At 29.3% G+C, this 12,875-nt stretch overlaps 1 protein-coding gene and 1 pseudogene across 2 annotated transcripts in view; both read right to left on the bottom strand.

Moving 5' to 3' along the window:
* LOC108688990 overlaps window positions 1-11,339 on the bottom strand; it is a 29,091-nt pseudogene extending 17,752 nt beyond the window's left edge.
* LOC108688995 overlaps window positions 1-12,875 on the bottom strand; it is a 156,217-nt gene that overhangs the window by 95,517 nt on the left and 47,825 nt on the right. The window lies entirely within an intron of this gene.

The following is a 12,875-nucleotide window of genomic DNA, read 5'->3' as shown; positions in this document are numbered from 1 at the left end:
TATATATATATATTAACAAGTAGCCTCTAAAAATATTTTCAATCGAAATAGACACATTCTTCATTTTATCTCGTTATCTGGCTTTGCGATGAAATTTATTGGCTTTGAAATTTATTTCAGTTTAGAGACTGCTGGGTTAAGTATGCTATCTGGACCATGTCACCGTATCGCTAACGCGAAGATGGAGTTTCTACTTGCAAATTGTACGTCACGCAATTCGTCGACGGCAGAAACTCCACCGGCAATGAGAATCTGGTAAATTTAGTTGCGATTGTGGAAAACGAGAGTTGTAGGACAAAGGAACTTCGTGCTTGCTGGCAGTAATTAACTATTATATCGCAAAGCACTGAGACTATTTAACGCGTTCGCTGTAACAGATCGGTAAATTTCAAGTTACATTTTTCGACCGCGCTGAATAGTAAAAATAATAAATTTTTATTAAAAATAATGACATTTATTATTTTTACTATTCAGTGTATTGTAGCTGAAATGCTTTGTTAAATCGTGTCTCTTGACACAAATATCGCTTTATTTTTAAATTTGATATAAAATATCTCGTTTTGTTTGTTATCCATACATAAAATATATCCGGTTATCGATCGCCATATTACAGTTTACTAAATATATAGTTATTGAATATTGCGGTTTGTATATTTCTATATTTATTTTTCTCTGTTTTCGCTTTAGGATGGATTTGAAAATCGATACGTTTTCTCAATCCTTCTTTCTTTCTACTCTTCTCAAGTGCACCGCGCATACGGAAGTATCCCGCATGTGTTTGTACATGGTAATGCATTCCCGCTCTAAACGCAAACAATCCTTATCTCGGCGCTGCCATTCGTGAATTAAGTATCGCGCAGTAAAATAAAGTGCACTCAGATACAAAATTAATTGCTAAAGTTTCTGCCGCTCATTTACAAGCGCACCTTTTTATACTTTCTATGTACCGAGTCTCACCGTTACTCTGCAATTTGTGTTCGCGACAAATTACTTGATTGAATTTAAATTAATAAGTAAAATTGATCAAGGAGTAATCAACAAAAATAAGCAAAGATATTGGCTATATTCAGTCAAAGTGAATTTTGATGCTTAATAATATTTTTAATTAAATCTTATCTTAATACAAATTATATTAAAATATTTAAAAAATTAAAAATATTAAAATAATACACTAAATTTTTATATTAAACTCATTTATATTAAGCTAAAATTAGTTTGGCAGTCAAAATATTAAACTGAAAGAGTTTCGAAATTGGCTTCGATACGAAATTAATTCAATATTATAATTCTTATCTGTATAATTTATCTAGGAATTCACATACGAATAACATTGCAATATTAATTTATTAAAAAAAAAATTGACAAATTACATAATAAACATTATTATTATATGAATCTTATAAATTTTTTTCGTAGCAAATTTTAAAATATAACCTTTTATAGTAATTTTTATACTTATAAGTTATATATTGTATATATATTGTATTATAGTTATATATTATAATGTGTTATGTCTTTGTTTTTTAATTAAATATTAAAAAAAGAATGTTTTATTTTATATCCTAATATTTTCTTCGTGTAAGTTTAAATAAATTTTCTCTATTTAAAAACTATACTCTACTTATATATATTTAGTATTGAAATAGTTCATGTTTACGGTTAAGAAGTTATAAATGAATTAACAAAAAGTTCGTTTTAAATTGGTTGACAAACTCACTATCAACAGAAACAATGATAATCACTGGAGAGATACCCTCTGTGGAAAACAAACCATCGAGTTGGCCGCAAGTTAGCGTGGCGCACTTGTTAGTACACCGTCGCTTTTTGTATCCCAGCGGTAAAACTTCTAAGCGCCCACGATAATTTCATGCAAACGGCCGCGAACGACTCGCACAACGAGCTAGCCTGCAACGAAACGCCAGAACACCCACGAGTTATCGTTACTGTGCATCGTGGCAGCGATGGTTGGCAATGGTTTATGAAGGTTGCATTGCGCGGATGGACGATTCGCCCAACCGTGTATAATAAAAATATCTTCCGTTGCTTGGGTCTCTTTTTAACGAAACTTTGTCGCGATGCTGTCACGCTTTTAGAGCAACGAAGCGACGCGACGTCCTCATTAATGAATAACTCTTGTAATTACACTCGTTATACTCTATTTACTTCTAGCTAAAACACGGATAGAGAAATGGTGAAAATCCATTCTCCATTTAGTTAAAACTCTCTTTTTCTAGATAAAGAAAAAATCTTTCTTGATGATTTGAACTAAACAGTATGTTTAGTAATGTTCTTTTATGTTTTTAAAGGTTTTGTATCGTGAATAACTCTTTTGGGCATTTTTTCTTTTTTATCTTTAAATGCATGAATGTATAGAATGAAAGTTTAATTATTTTTAGGAGTGATTAGCTTTTGACTAATTTTGATTGTACGAAAGCACTTTTATTGTGTCGCGAAGTGCGTAAGAAACGATCTGTTAATTTTGAAATCTAAATTTTCTGAAATGCTCGAGACTTCTGTAAATAACATTAATAATCTATTATGAATAAAGCTCTTTTACTTTTGTCGACTGTGCTTGTGATATAATGATGAGAACGCTTTTTTGTTTTGAAATAATTTTACATTTTAAATCAGTCATTATGAGATATGTAAAAATGAGAACGGAAAAGATCATGTTTTTTAACAAAATAAAATTTGCAGTATGTTCTTGGACGGTCATATTTTTCTGTTTATTCTCATTATTTAACTTTTGCGAGCAGTTTGCATGTAGTTTGCGGCGTAGCTTCTGTGTAAAACACTGTGGTCCTTTGTGCTTTTCCCTTTGTAATCCGTCAATTTCAGAAGTGTGTTCTCTACTTCTCTATTGCTTTTAAAATCCACTGAGAATTTTGTTCGTCATAGCTATACATTACTTTCAATTACCTTAAATTGACTGCTCATCATTTTGCAAAAATTAAGCAACTTTTTCGTTTTACACGTATTATACTAAAATGTACGAATATTTATGCATGAACATTCATTGTTAAATAATTTAGTTCTTTTATGCTTGGATCTTTTATGTTTGTTAAAAGTTATTATTGGGACAAAAAAAGAAAAATTCTGCAAATGAAAATTTAAACTTACAAATTTATAATTGTATTGACAATATTTTGACTAAAACGACAATATCATTGCGTAAATCAATATTGCATTTCTGTTGCAAAGCAAACAGAAATATTGATTAAAAAACATTTAAAATAAAAATAATTTGTGGCTTCAAGAATAAATTAAGTATAAATTGCCTATATAAATCTTCGCGGTTAGTGCGTAAATAATATATTTATATAAGATGATACGATATAATGTGCAATTCATTTCATTAGTAAGTACATTTCAGTTTTTTGGAAATCACATCTTATCGTCTTATATATCTTAGATATTATTTACTCATTAATTATATAGGAGGATTATATAGGCAACTCATATCACATTTAAAACAATAAATATCTCTGTCCTGTTTCTAAATTGACAACATTTTACGGTTAAGTTTAAATGTTGGCATTATTCTATTTTAGATATAGAACTACTGTCAATACTATTTATTGTGGAAATTGCTTCCTAAATGACATTTATAACGAGATTATAAACGATGTAAATGTCAATGAAATTTTATTTAAATTTTAAATTTTATAAAATTTAAGCTTTAAACTTTAAACCGTACAAAATTGTCAAATCACAATCAAATTTGAAGAGAATAATCAACACCCAGAAAAAAGGTTTTTTTCGTTTTAAAGAAATGTTTCTTTGCTATACAATCAAAGAAAAAATTTCTTTGATTTGTGAATGTCATTTCTTTGATTTAAACATTTTTTAAAAATAAAATAAAATTTATTTGATTTAAAGAAATTATATTCAAATTCAAGAAATGACGTTCAAATTATGATTTGAAAATCATTGCTTGTATAGCAAAGAAATATTTCTTTAAATCGAAAAAACCTTTCTCTAGTAACTATGATTGATTTCTTACGATTTAAAGCTTAAGTTTTACACCTTACCCCACAAATACATATATAAGTATTTTATAATTCGGACGAAATTTTCGTTAATGATAGGAGATAATGCGGTTTACTTTCGTTGTATCTCATATTTATATTTGCGAACATCTGTGTAATCAGAGCCATAGAGTCAGATGGTGCAATCATTCCAAAACGATTCCGAGATGATTGCAGCTTGTATTCAACCTACTTTTCGCGAAATTACGAAAGAAAATGCCGAGTAAGATGAAAAACGTATGATTAAAGAGATAAATCTCGGAAAGAAATAAAACCGTTTATTGGATTCTTATATATAATTCTGATTATGATTGATATGAATAATTCTGACAGTAATTTTATTAAAGCACAAAACCGTAAAATTCTAGGAACAGAATTTGTGGTATTGAAGTCAAATTGTTTAATTTATTGCATATGAATGCTGTATTGCATTAATATGCCACACATTTCTTATAATTGGGAAATATCTTTTTAAAATATTGTTTTTAATTGAATAAAATTTGTTATTTATAGCACATCATATAATTGATATAAAGTGAACGTATTTATCTTTGGATGTTGAAAAATTTTATTATTAATCATTTTATATTAAAAACCTTTGTGATAAATTAATCTTGAATGACATCAATGAATAATAAAATAATTTTTTATATTTCAACGAACTTAAATTAAGTTTTAAATGATTTAAAATATTAAAACTAACGCATTGATATTTGAAATTGACGAAGATTGTAAGAATTGAAAATCTTTTATAAAATTTTGATGAAAAGAAAATTGTGCAAATTCATTATAGTATTGATAACTCATGATAAAACGGACAATGAAAAAGTTTTGAAACTATTCTATATTAGCAAAGCGTTTGGAATGATAGAAAATCTCCATTAGAAGAAAGAAAAAAGTGCTTGTTACATATGATTTTTTACGTTAGATTGCTTCGGATTAATCGCGATTATCCGGTATTTTCCGATTCCTTTCGGTTTATTTGTGAAGAAAACGGCAGGGAAAAAATAGAAAATCTACTAACAATTTTCTTGCAATTTTCTTTGGCGAGCTATCTCAAGATCATCTCGATGAATACAAAACCACCATCCTGGATTTTCTCTTTGCTTGTGAACGAGCGGAATTTGGAGCGAGAACCACCACTTCCGTGTCCTGTTCACTTCCGGCGTTTTCCTTTCCTCCCTGAATTGCGCGACGATTGCTTTCTTCGCCGGGTTTCCGACTTTCCTTTGTATTGTTTCCGAACTCGCTCATGCTTGAATTTACGCTTACGAAAGATTCGAATTTTATAACATCAGTTAGCATGTGTGATAACGATCTGTATGATCTGTATGATGATTAAATCTAATATCACTAGCATTTAAAAAAAACGTTAATAAAAAATATCGAAAAATATTATATAAAAACATTTATAATCTTTGTTTTATCTTAGCTTCTGGAGCTTTAATATCTACATGTTTGTGAAATGGCAATTTGTCATGTTATTAATATATATTATGCTATTATGCTATTTATTTATTATTTCGAAATAATTCGTTTTTATGAGATTATATTCAGAAAATAGCATTAGATCAAGATTATATGTATTTTACATAACTCCTTCAAAGTAGTTTATTATTTGCTGATGACGTCTTTTGCTTGACGTCAATTAATTAAACCGTAAACATTTGTCAATAAAAGAATAAATATATCTGTATGAAATCATGTTGCAACTTTTTTTTATAATCGTAAAAATATTTTTTTTGTTTCATCTGAATTGTATAATAAGCATTTTATGTAAATTTAAATCATTATGTAAATTTAAACCTATTAGGTGTACAACTTTGCTTCCGCCGTTTTTTTTCCGAAATTCGAGGCTTTATTCTAAAAAACTGGTTATACATTTATGATTCAAAGTATTGTCCATCGCTGGCCACTACTTTCTCCCATCTTTCGGATAGCGTACGAATCCCGCATCGAAAAAACTGGTCATCTTTTGAGGCTATCCACGAATCGATCCAATTTTTTACTTCTTCATAAGACGGAAGTGCTGATCAGCCAGGCCGTGTGCCATTGATCGAAACAAGTGATAGTCAGAGGGAGCAACGTCTGGAGAATACGGCGGGTGGGGTAGGACTTCCCATTTCAACGTTTCCAAGTATGTCTTGACCACTTTCGCAACACGGGGTCGAGCATTGTCATGCTGCAAAATCACTTTATCGTGTCTCTCGTTGTATTGCGGCCGTTTGTCTTTCAATGCTCGGCTCAAACGCATCAATTGCGTTCGATACCGATCGCCTGTGATTGTTTCAGTCGGTTTTAACAGTTCATAATACACTACGCCGAGCTGGTCCCACCAAATACAGAGCATGACCTTGGACGTCAAAATCACCGTTCTTGAAACCACTCACGACACGTTCTTTCACTAATAGCGGCCTCACCATAAGTATTTGAGAGCATTCGATGAGCCTCAGCCGCAGATTTCTTCATATTGAAGCAAAAAATTAAAACCTCCTGCAAACGACGAGAATTTGGCTCGTAAACTGACATTTTCAATCGAGAATAATTTTATGATGCAGACACAAATCGACTAATGTTTCTATGGGGTTATGTTGACAGATATCCAAGTTTATTGTATGACGTCTATGATCTATTTATTTCGACCACCACTTACCGCTAAAGCCATTTATAGGAAAACGGCGAAAGCAAAGTTGTACACCTAATACATAAAAATTAAAATATTGAAAACAAAGACTTTGTAGTCTTGATTTTAGAAAATAAATCTATTTTTTCGTGTATGTCTGCTAAATCCATTTCCATATAGTGGAAATGTATTTCGTTAAGGTTCACTATACCAAAAACGAAATGCTGATATTTATCTGAAAAATACATTAACTGGTTCCAGTAGCTTGAATATTTCAGCCCAAATATAATTTGCAATTTTTGAATTGCACATTATCATCTTGCGCAAGTATCACCTTCAAATTAATATTTTATTTTACAGCATTAAAATAATAGTAACAATTATTAGATACAACAATTGTTAATACAATTCAGAATAATTTATCGATTGATAATAAATAACAATTATATTTGGATATCTTATTATATTTTCATCAAACTTTTTATAAATGTCTAGTATAGACATAATATCTAGTATAGATGACTATAGATGTCTAATATAGATGACATATAAATATCTAGTACAGACATATTCTGAATATTAATATTGGGTTTGCAATTCTTTTCACAAGTTTACTATTTTTGTTAGCTTCTTTTTTATTTGGACATTTTAATAGTGTCTTTATTTTTATTTTATAGATTTTATTTTCTGATAAAGAAGTATGACAAAGATCTAAAATATTTATAATGCAATATGAAAATGTCATAGGAATTAATGAAATTTTTATTTGAAGATAAGATTTTCTAAGTTTTACTGGTAGTTGCGTACATAAATGTATTAGATTGCTCAAATGAAAAAGAGACGGGCATTGTGGCAGCCATCCTTGATGATAATATCAAAATATTTGTTATGGATATTTGATGTTTGCTGCATACGCAATGTTATATGTACATGACGTGCACGTGACGTTACTGTTCTTGAATAGGAAATATTGACAAGGAGCACAATCAGTTATCTTAGCATTCAGTTTACTTGTTAAGCGGAAAAATAGCGTTTTTACTGGAAAATTTATCTAATGAAGAGCAACGTATGGTAAATGTATGAACCAATATTGAATTTTTAGTGCCACATTTAAACGAAGTTTACATAAGAAAAATTTCTTTATATTGAAAAACAAAATGATATGCAGCTTAAAAAGAAAATCTAAATCTTTCTATTTGTTTTCAATCGAGCGCTATTTCTCTCTTTTTTTATGAGTAGGTTAAAAAAATGCTTTTTGCTTCAATGTCGAATAGCTCAATGAAGAAAATTGCATAATAATCAATAAATATGCAAATCAAAGATAAAAGTTCACTTTTTTGAAAGATATAAACTATGTTAGTGCGTAATTTTTAATTCATTATGGAACTTTGCCAAGTTTGTACAAATAATAAAATATGTAGATTTAATAATATTAAAATATGTAGATTTAATAATATTAAAATATATAGATTTAACGAATGTATTTGTATCCGTATATGTTCATAAAAATTCAGTCAGATCTTTATCTAGAGCATTGAGTTGAAAAGTAGAGACTTCAAGTTTTTGAATCATCTCATCATAATCATTTTTTGCGCTCTCTTCCCATTTTTGAAAGGTAGAATAAAATAAGGGTGATCCCATTCCTTTAATTTTTTTACATAGTGTATTGAACAAAAAAATTATGAATGATACAAAAATTCATAATAGATAATTCATAATAAAATGATGTTCATAATAAAATAATATAAATAATATTTACTGTTAATAAAATAAATATCAAAATAATGTTCATTAAGAAGCAAGTACTTGCCATCGCCAAGACCTGTCAAACTCAAAATACCATCTGTATACGTAAAATTTTGATCTGTTATAGAGACAATAACATCAGCTGATTTCATGAAATCAGATTCGATTCTGCATATACTTTTTTTAAATGAGTCATAAATTATTAAAAACCGGAACCTTGGATCAGCTATAAATATCTATATATATATTTATGTGTGTTAAATCATTTAAATTGCAGAAGGGAGAGTTACTGAATACATATCGGTCGCTTAACCATATATACCATTTTATATTTTTATATTTTATATTTTTGCCTAATATAAGCAACATTTAGTAACAAAAAATGAAATAAATGAGAAAGTAAGTGAAATAAATGAGTAAGTAATATAAACAAAAATTTAATAGATTACATCTTGTTTTATATATACTAACATTTTATATATACTAACATTTAAAAAAATCAGGATTTACTCGTTAACTTTTGATTAATTTATGTTTTGATAAATATGACTGAAATAATTTTATTCTGAAAGTTTATCGTACTGTGATTATAATGAAGTATATTATTATTGTAAAAGAAGATGTTCTCACAATCATTTCCAGGAAATTCGCTTATATATTTTAGGATAATAAACAATAGGTGTTGCTAAATGTCCAGCACCTGTTCGATTAGTCGTAATGTCAAGTGGGATGTAAATTATTTTAACTAGTGTATCATTCTTTAAATTAAAGGTCATCAGTTTTGGATTACAAATTTGATCGAATCCGATTTTGCCGTTATTTAGAATGACATGATTGCGTTGAATCTGAAGTGAAAGTAAAAATTCAATTTCTTGTATTTTCTGCATCAAGCTAATCATTGTGTAGATATGTAGTAGAGAAGTGCGTATTAAGATTTTTTAATGTTTAATCAAATCGAATCAAATTTAATTTCTTTCGAAATTTAATTTAATTTCTGTTCGAATTTAAATCGAACCGGATTGAATTATTGAAACAATTTTTAATTAAGAACAACGTAATTGTTATTAGGTGTACAACTTTGCTTTCGCCGTTTTCCTATAAATGGCTTTAGCGGTAAGTGGTGGTCGAAATAAATAGATCATAGACGTCATACAATAAATCTGTCAACATAACCCCATAGAAATATTAGTCGATTTGTGTCTGCATCATAAAGTTATTCTCGATTGAAAATGTCAGTTTACAAGCCAAATTCTCGTCATTTGCGGGAGGTTTTAATTTTTTGCTTCAATATGAAGAAATCTGCGGCTGAGGCTCATCGAATGCTCTCAAATACTTATGGTGAGGCCGCTATTAGTGAAAGGACGTGTCGTGAGTGGTTTCATTGCTTCAAGAACGGTGATTTTGACGTCCAACGTCATGCTCTGTATTTGGTGGAACCAGCTCGGCGTAGTGTATTATGAACTGTTAAAACCGACTGAAACAATCACAGGCAGTATCGAACGCAATTGATGCGTTTGAGCCGAGCATTGAAAGACAAACGGCCGCAATGCAACGAGAGACACGGTAAAGTGATTTTGTAACATGACAATGCTCGACCCCATGTTGCGAAAGTGGTCAAGACATACTTGGAAACGTTGAAATGCGAAGTCCTACCTCACCCGCCGTATTCTCCAGACGTTGCTTTCTCTGACTATCACTTGTTTTCGATCAATGGCACACGGCTGACCAGCACTTCCGGTCTTATGAAGAAGTAAAAAATTGGATCGATTTATGGATAGCCTCAAAAGATGACCAGTTTTTTCGACGCGGGATTCGTATGCTACCCGAAAGATGAGAGAAAGTAGTGGCCAGCGATGGACAATACTTTGAATCATAAATGTATAACCAGTTTTTTACAATAAAGCCTCGAATTTCGGAAAAAAACGGCGGAAGCAAAGTTGTACACCTAATAAATTGAATTTTAATATATAGTAAATATATAACGAAAGTAATGAAAAAAATTTTTAATATATGAAATATATATATATTTTTAATATGTATATATAAGATTGTCAATACATGTTCAAACCTCTTACAATTAAATTAGAAATTTTCAAATAGTTCAGATTTAAATCATAAGAATATGAATCCGAATAGAATTGAATCTTACTTGCTTCTATTCGTATTTGAATATATCTCTAGTATGTAGGTAAAAAACACATGGACATTTAAATAATAATATCTAAATATCTAAAAATATATAATATGTGCATGTATGATGTAACGCTACTTGAAAAAATGATATTACTTACATGCACTTGGTAAACGTTCATAATATCATTACATATACAACTACTATTATGCTAACTCCAATCTGGACGCAAAAGTGGACTTCCTGGTCCTTATGAATTACTGTTGCCAGAGTAGCAGGTGCACCAGGACCTAATTCTCTTCGCGCAGTAACGAATACTCTACCATCTATAAAAATTTTGTTTGTGAACGAAATTTGTGTGCTAAAATATATATTCATTCCGCAAGTTTTTGTAGCAATAAGATGATATCATTTCATTAACAATATTGAAGAGAGAGAGAGAGAGAGAGAGAGAGAGAGAGAGAGAGAGAGAGAGAGAGAGAATGTATAATAAAAAGTAAAAATCTTAAAGTGACTATATACAATAGATATTAGTCAAATTTTATAATTATAACTTTCGCTAATAAAAATATTCATATTTTTTAATAAAACTTTTATAACTTTTTTAAGAATAATTTGGTATCAACTAACCTTCTTCATCGATTAACACACACATAGAAGGGTCATAAGTGCAAGAATTTATCACGTCTTTCTTCTGCTGCTCACTTTTCCATTCATATTCACAATATTTCCATTTATGAACAACATTTATTTTGAGTCCAAACACAATCGCTGTTGACAGAATTAGCATGGCAAACAAAGAATGTTCCATTTTTTTATCATGGATAGCTGTATATATACAATATAGCTGTATGTATACAATAACGCTTTGCCGCTCAAAGTACAAAATGAGACTCACTGTTTTGGATGGACGAATCTGTCTCAAGAATTAAAATTTCGAGTTTCAAGAGAATTATTGCACAGATTTTTTAATTAAATATATTTTGTAATTATTATATCAGCAGAATTATTATTTTGTTTTATCTGCGATTATAGTCTTCTAAGTTGCAGCGAAAATGTTACAGTAAAATGTTGCTTGAATCATAAAAATTAACAGATTGTTGCAAAAAAACGACGCATTCGGTGTTTCTCTATTTTTATTGTAACAAAGGATTTCAAGATTTTAATGTTCCACTTTGGTTTTTCGCAACAAATTGCATTTGCTTATAACATGCAATAAGTTGTGCAAATTAATAAATTTTTAACATGTGTGTGTCTTTCAGTAATTAAGTCTATTGTGTTTGCTTATAGCATGCAATAAGTTGTGCAAATTAATAAATTTTTAACATGCGTGTATCTTTCAGTAATTAAGTCTATTGTGACTTTTTGGGTTGCAACAATAAAATAATATAATTGAACTGTATCGATAGACACGTATATCACAAATGCGAGTGAAGTAACGATTATTTGCTATTTATACCTTTTTTACATAAATGCTTTTAAAAACCACATTTAAAAAAATGGATGTGATCTTGGCGATATCATCTGAGGTCAAACTGATAAGATCAATAAACATCTTTTTAAACCCTATAACTTTTGTCTGAACACTTTTACGATTAGACCTTATCCTGAGAAGATAAAGAAGTGATCCGAAACACTCGGTATAATATGTTATTTTATTATCAAGACCATGAGGAAAGGAAACTAACGTAATTTTTATTTTATTTAACTTATTTTTGATCGCCAATTTTTGCATAAAGCCAATACAATAGTTAATTTTATTGATCTTTTAGTATAGAAAACGATTCTGCAGAATTGCTCTATTACAATACATTTTGAAGCTATTTTAATTCAAAGATATAAAAAAATACTTTTTTGCTCTTTTTAAGCTTAATTTAAAAAAAAATGATTGATGATGATGATGAAATTGATGATTATACACATAAATAAACAATTATATTAACGGTTTTTTTTGCAACTATAAGAATTATCTTGTCTGGTTTATGGTCTAAAAAGAGATTTCTTTTGTCGAATAATGTAATTAGATTTGTGATTTTTTGGATCACACAACAATAAGGTAAAATAACTAAACTATATCTGTAATATTAGATAGTTAGATACATATATTGCAAATGTGAATGATGTTCGTTTATCATTTTTTTCTATACAATATATATAAAAGTGCTTTTAAAGGCTTCATCATACAAAGTATCGTAAGTGTCTCATTAAAAGTTTTTCGAATCGGCGTACATAACATACAGTATATATAGTGACGAACAAATGTAAACACGGAATGCTACTTTTGTAATAAAATGATGGTACTCAATATTTATGCCATTTTATTAACATTTTATTAATAAAATAAATA

This window comes from Atta colombica, unplaced genomic scaffold (genome assembly GCF_001594045.1).
Source record: "Atta colombica isolate Treedump-2 unplaced genomic scaffold, Acol1.0 scaffold252, whole genome shotgun sequence".
Lineage (NCBI taxonomy): Eukaryota > Metazoa > Arthropoda > Insecta > Hymenoptera > Formicidae > Atta > Atta colombica.
The sequence above is the reverse complement of the archived record's forward strand: the minus strand, read 5'-3'. Positions and strand labels throughout refer to the sequence as shown.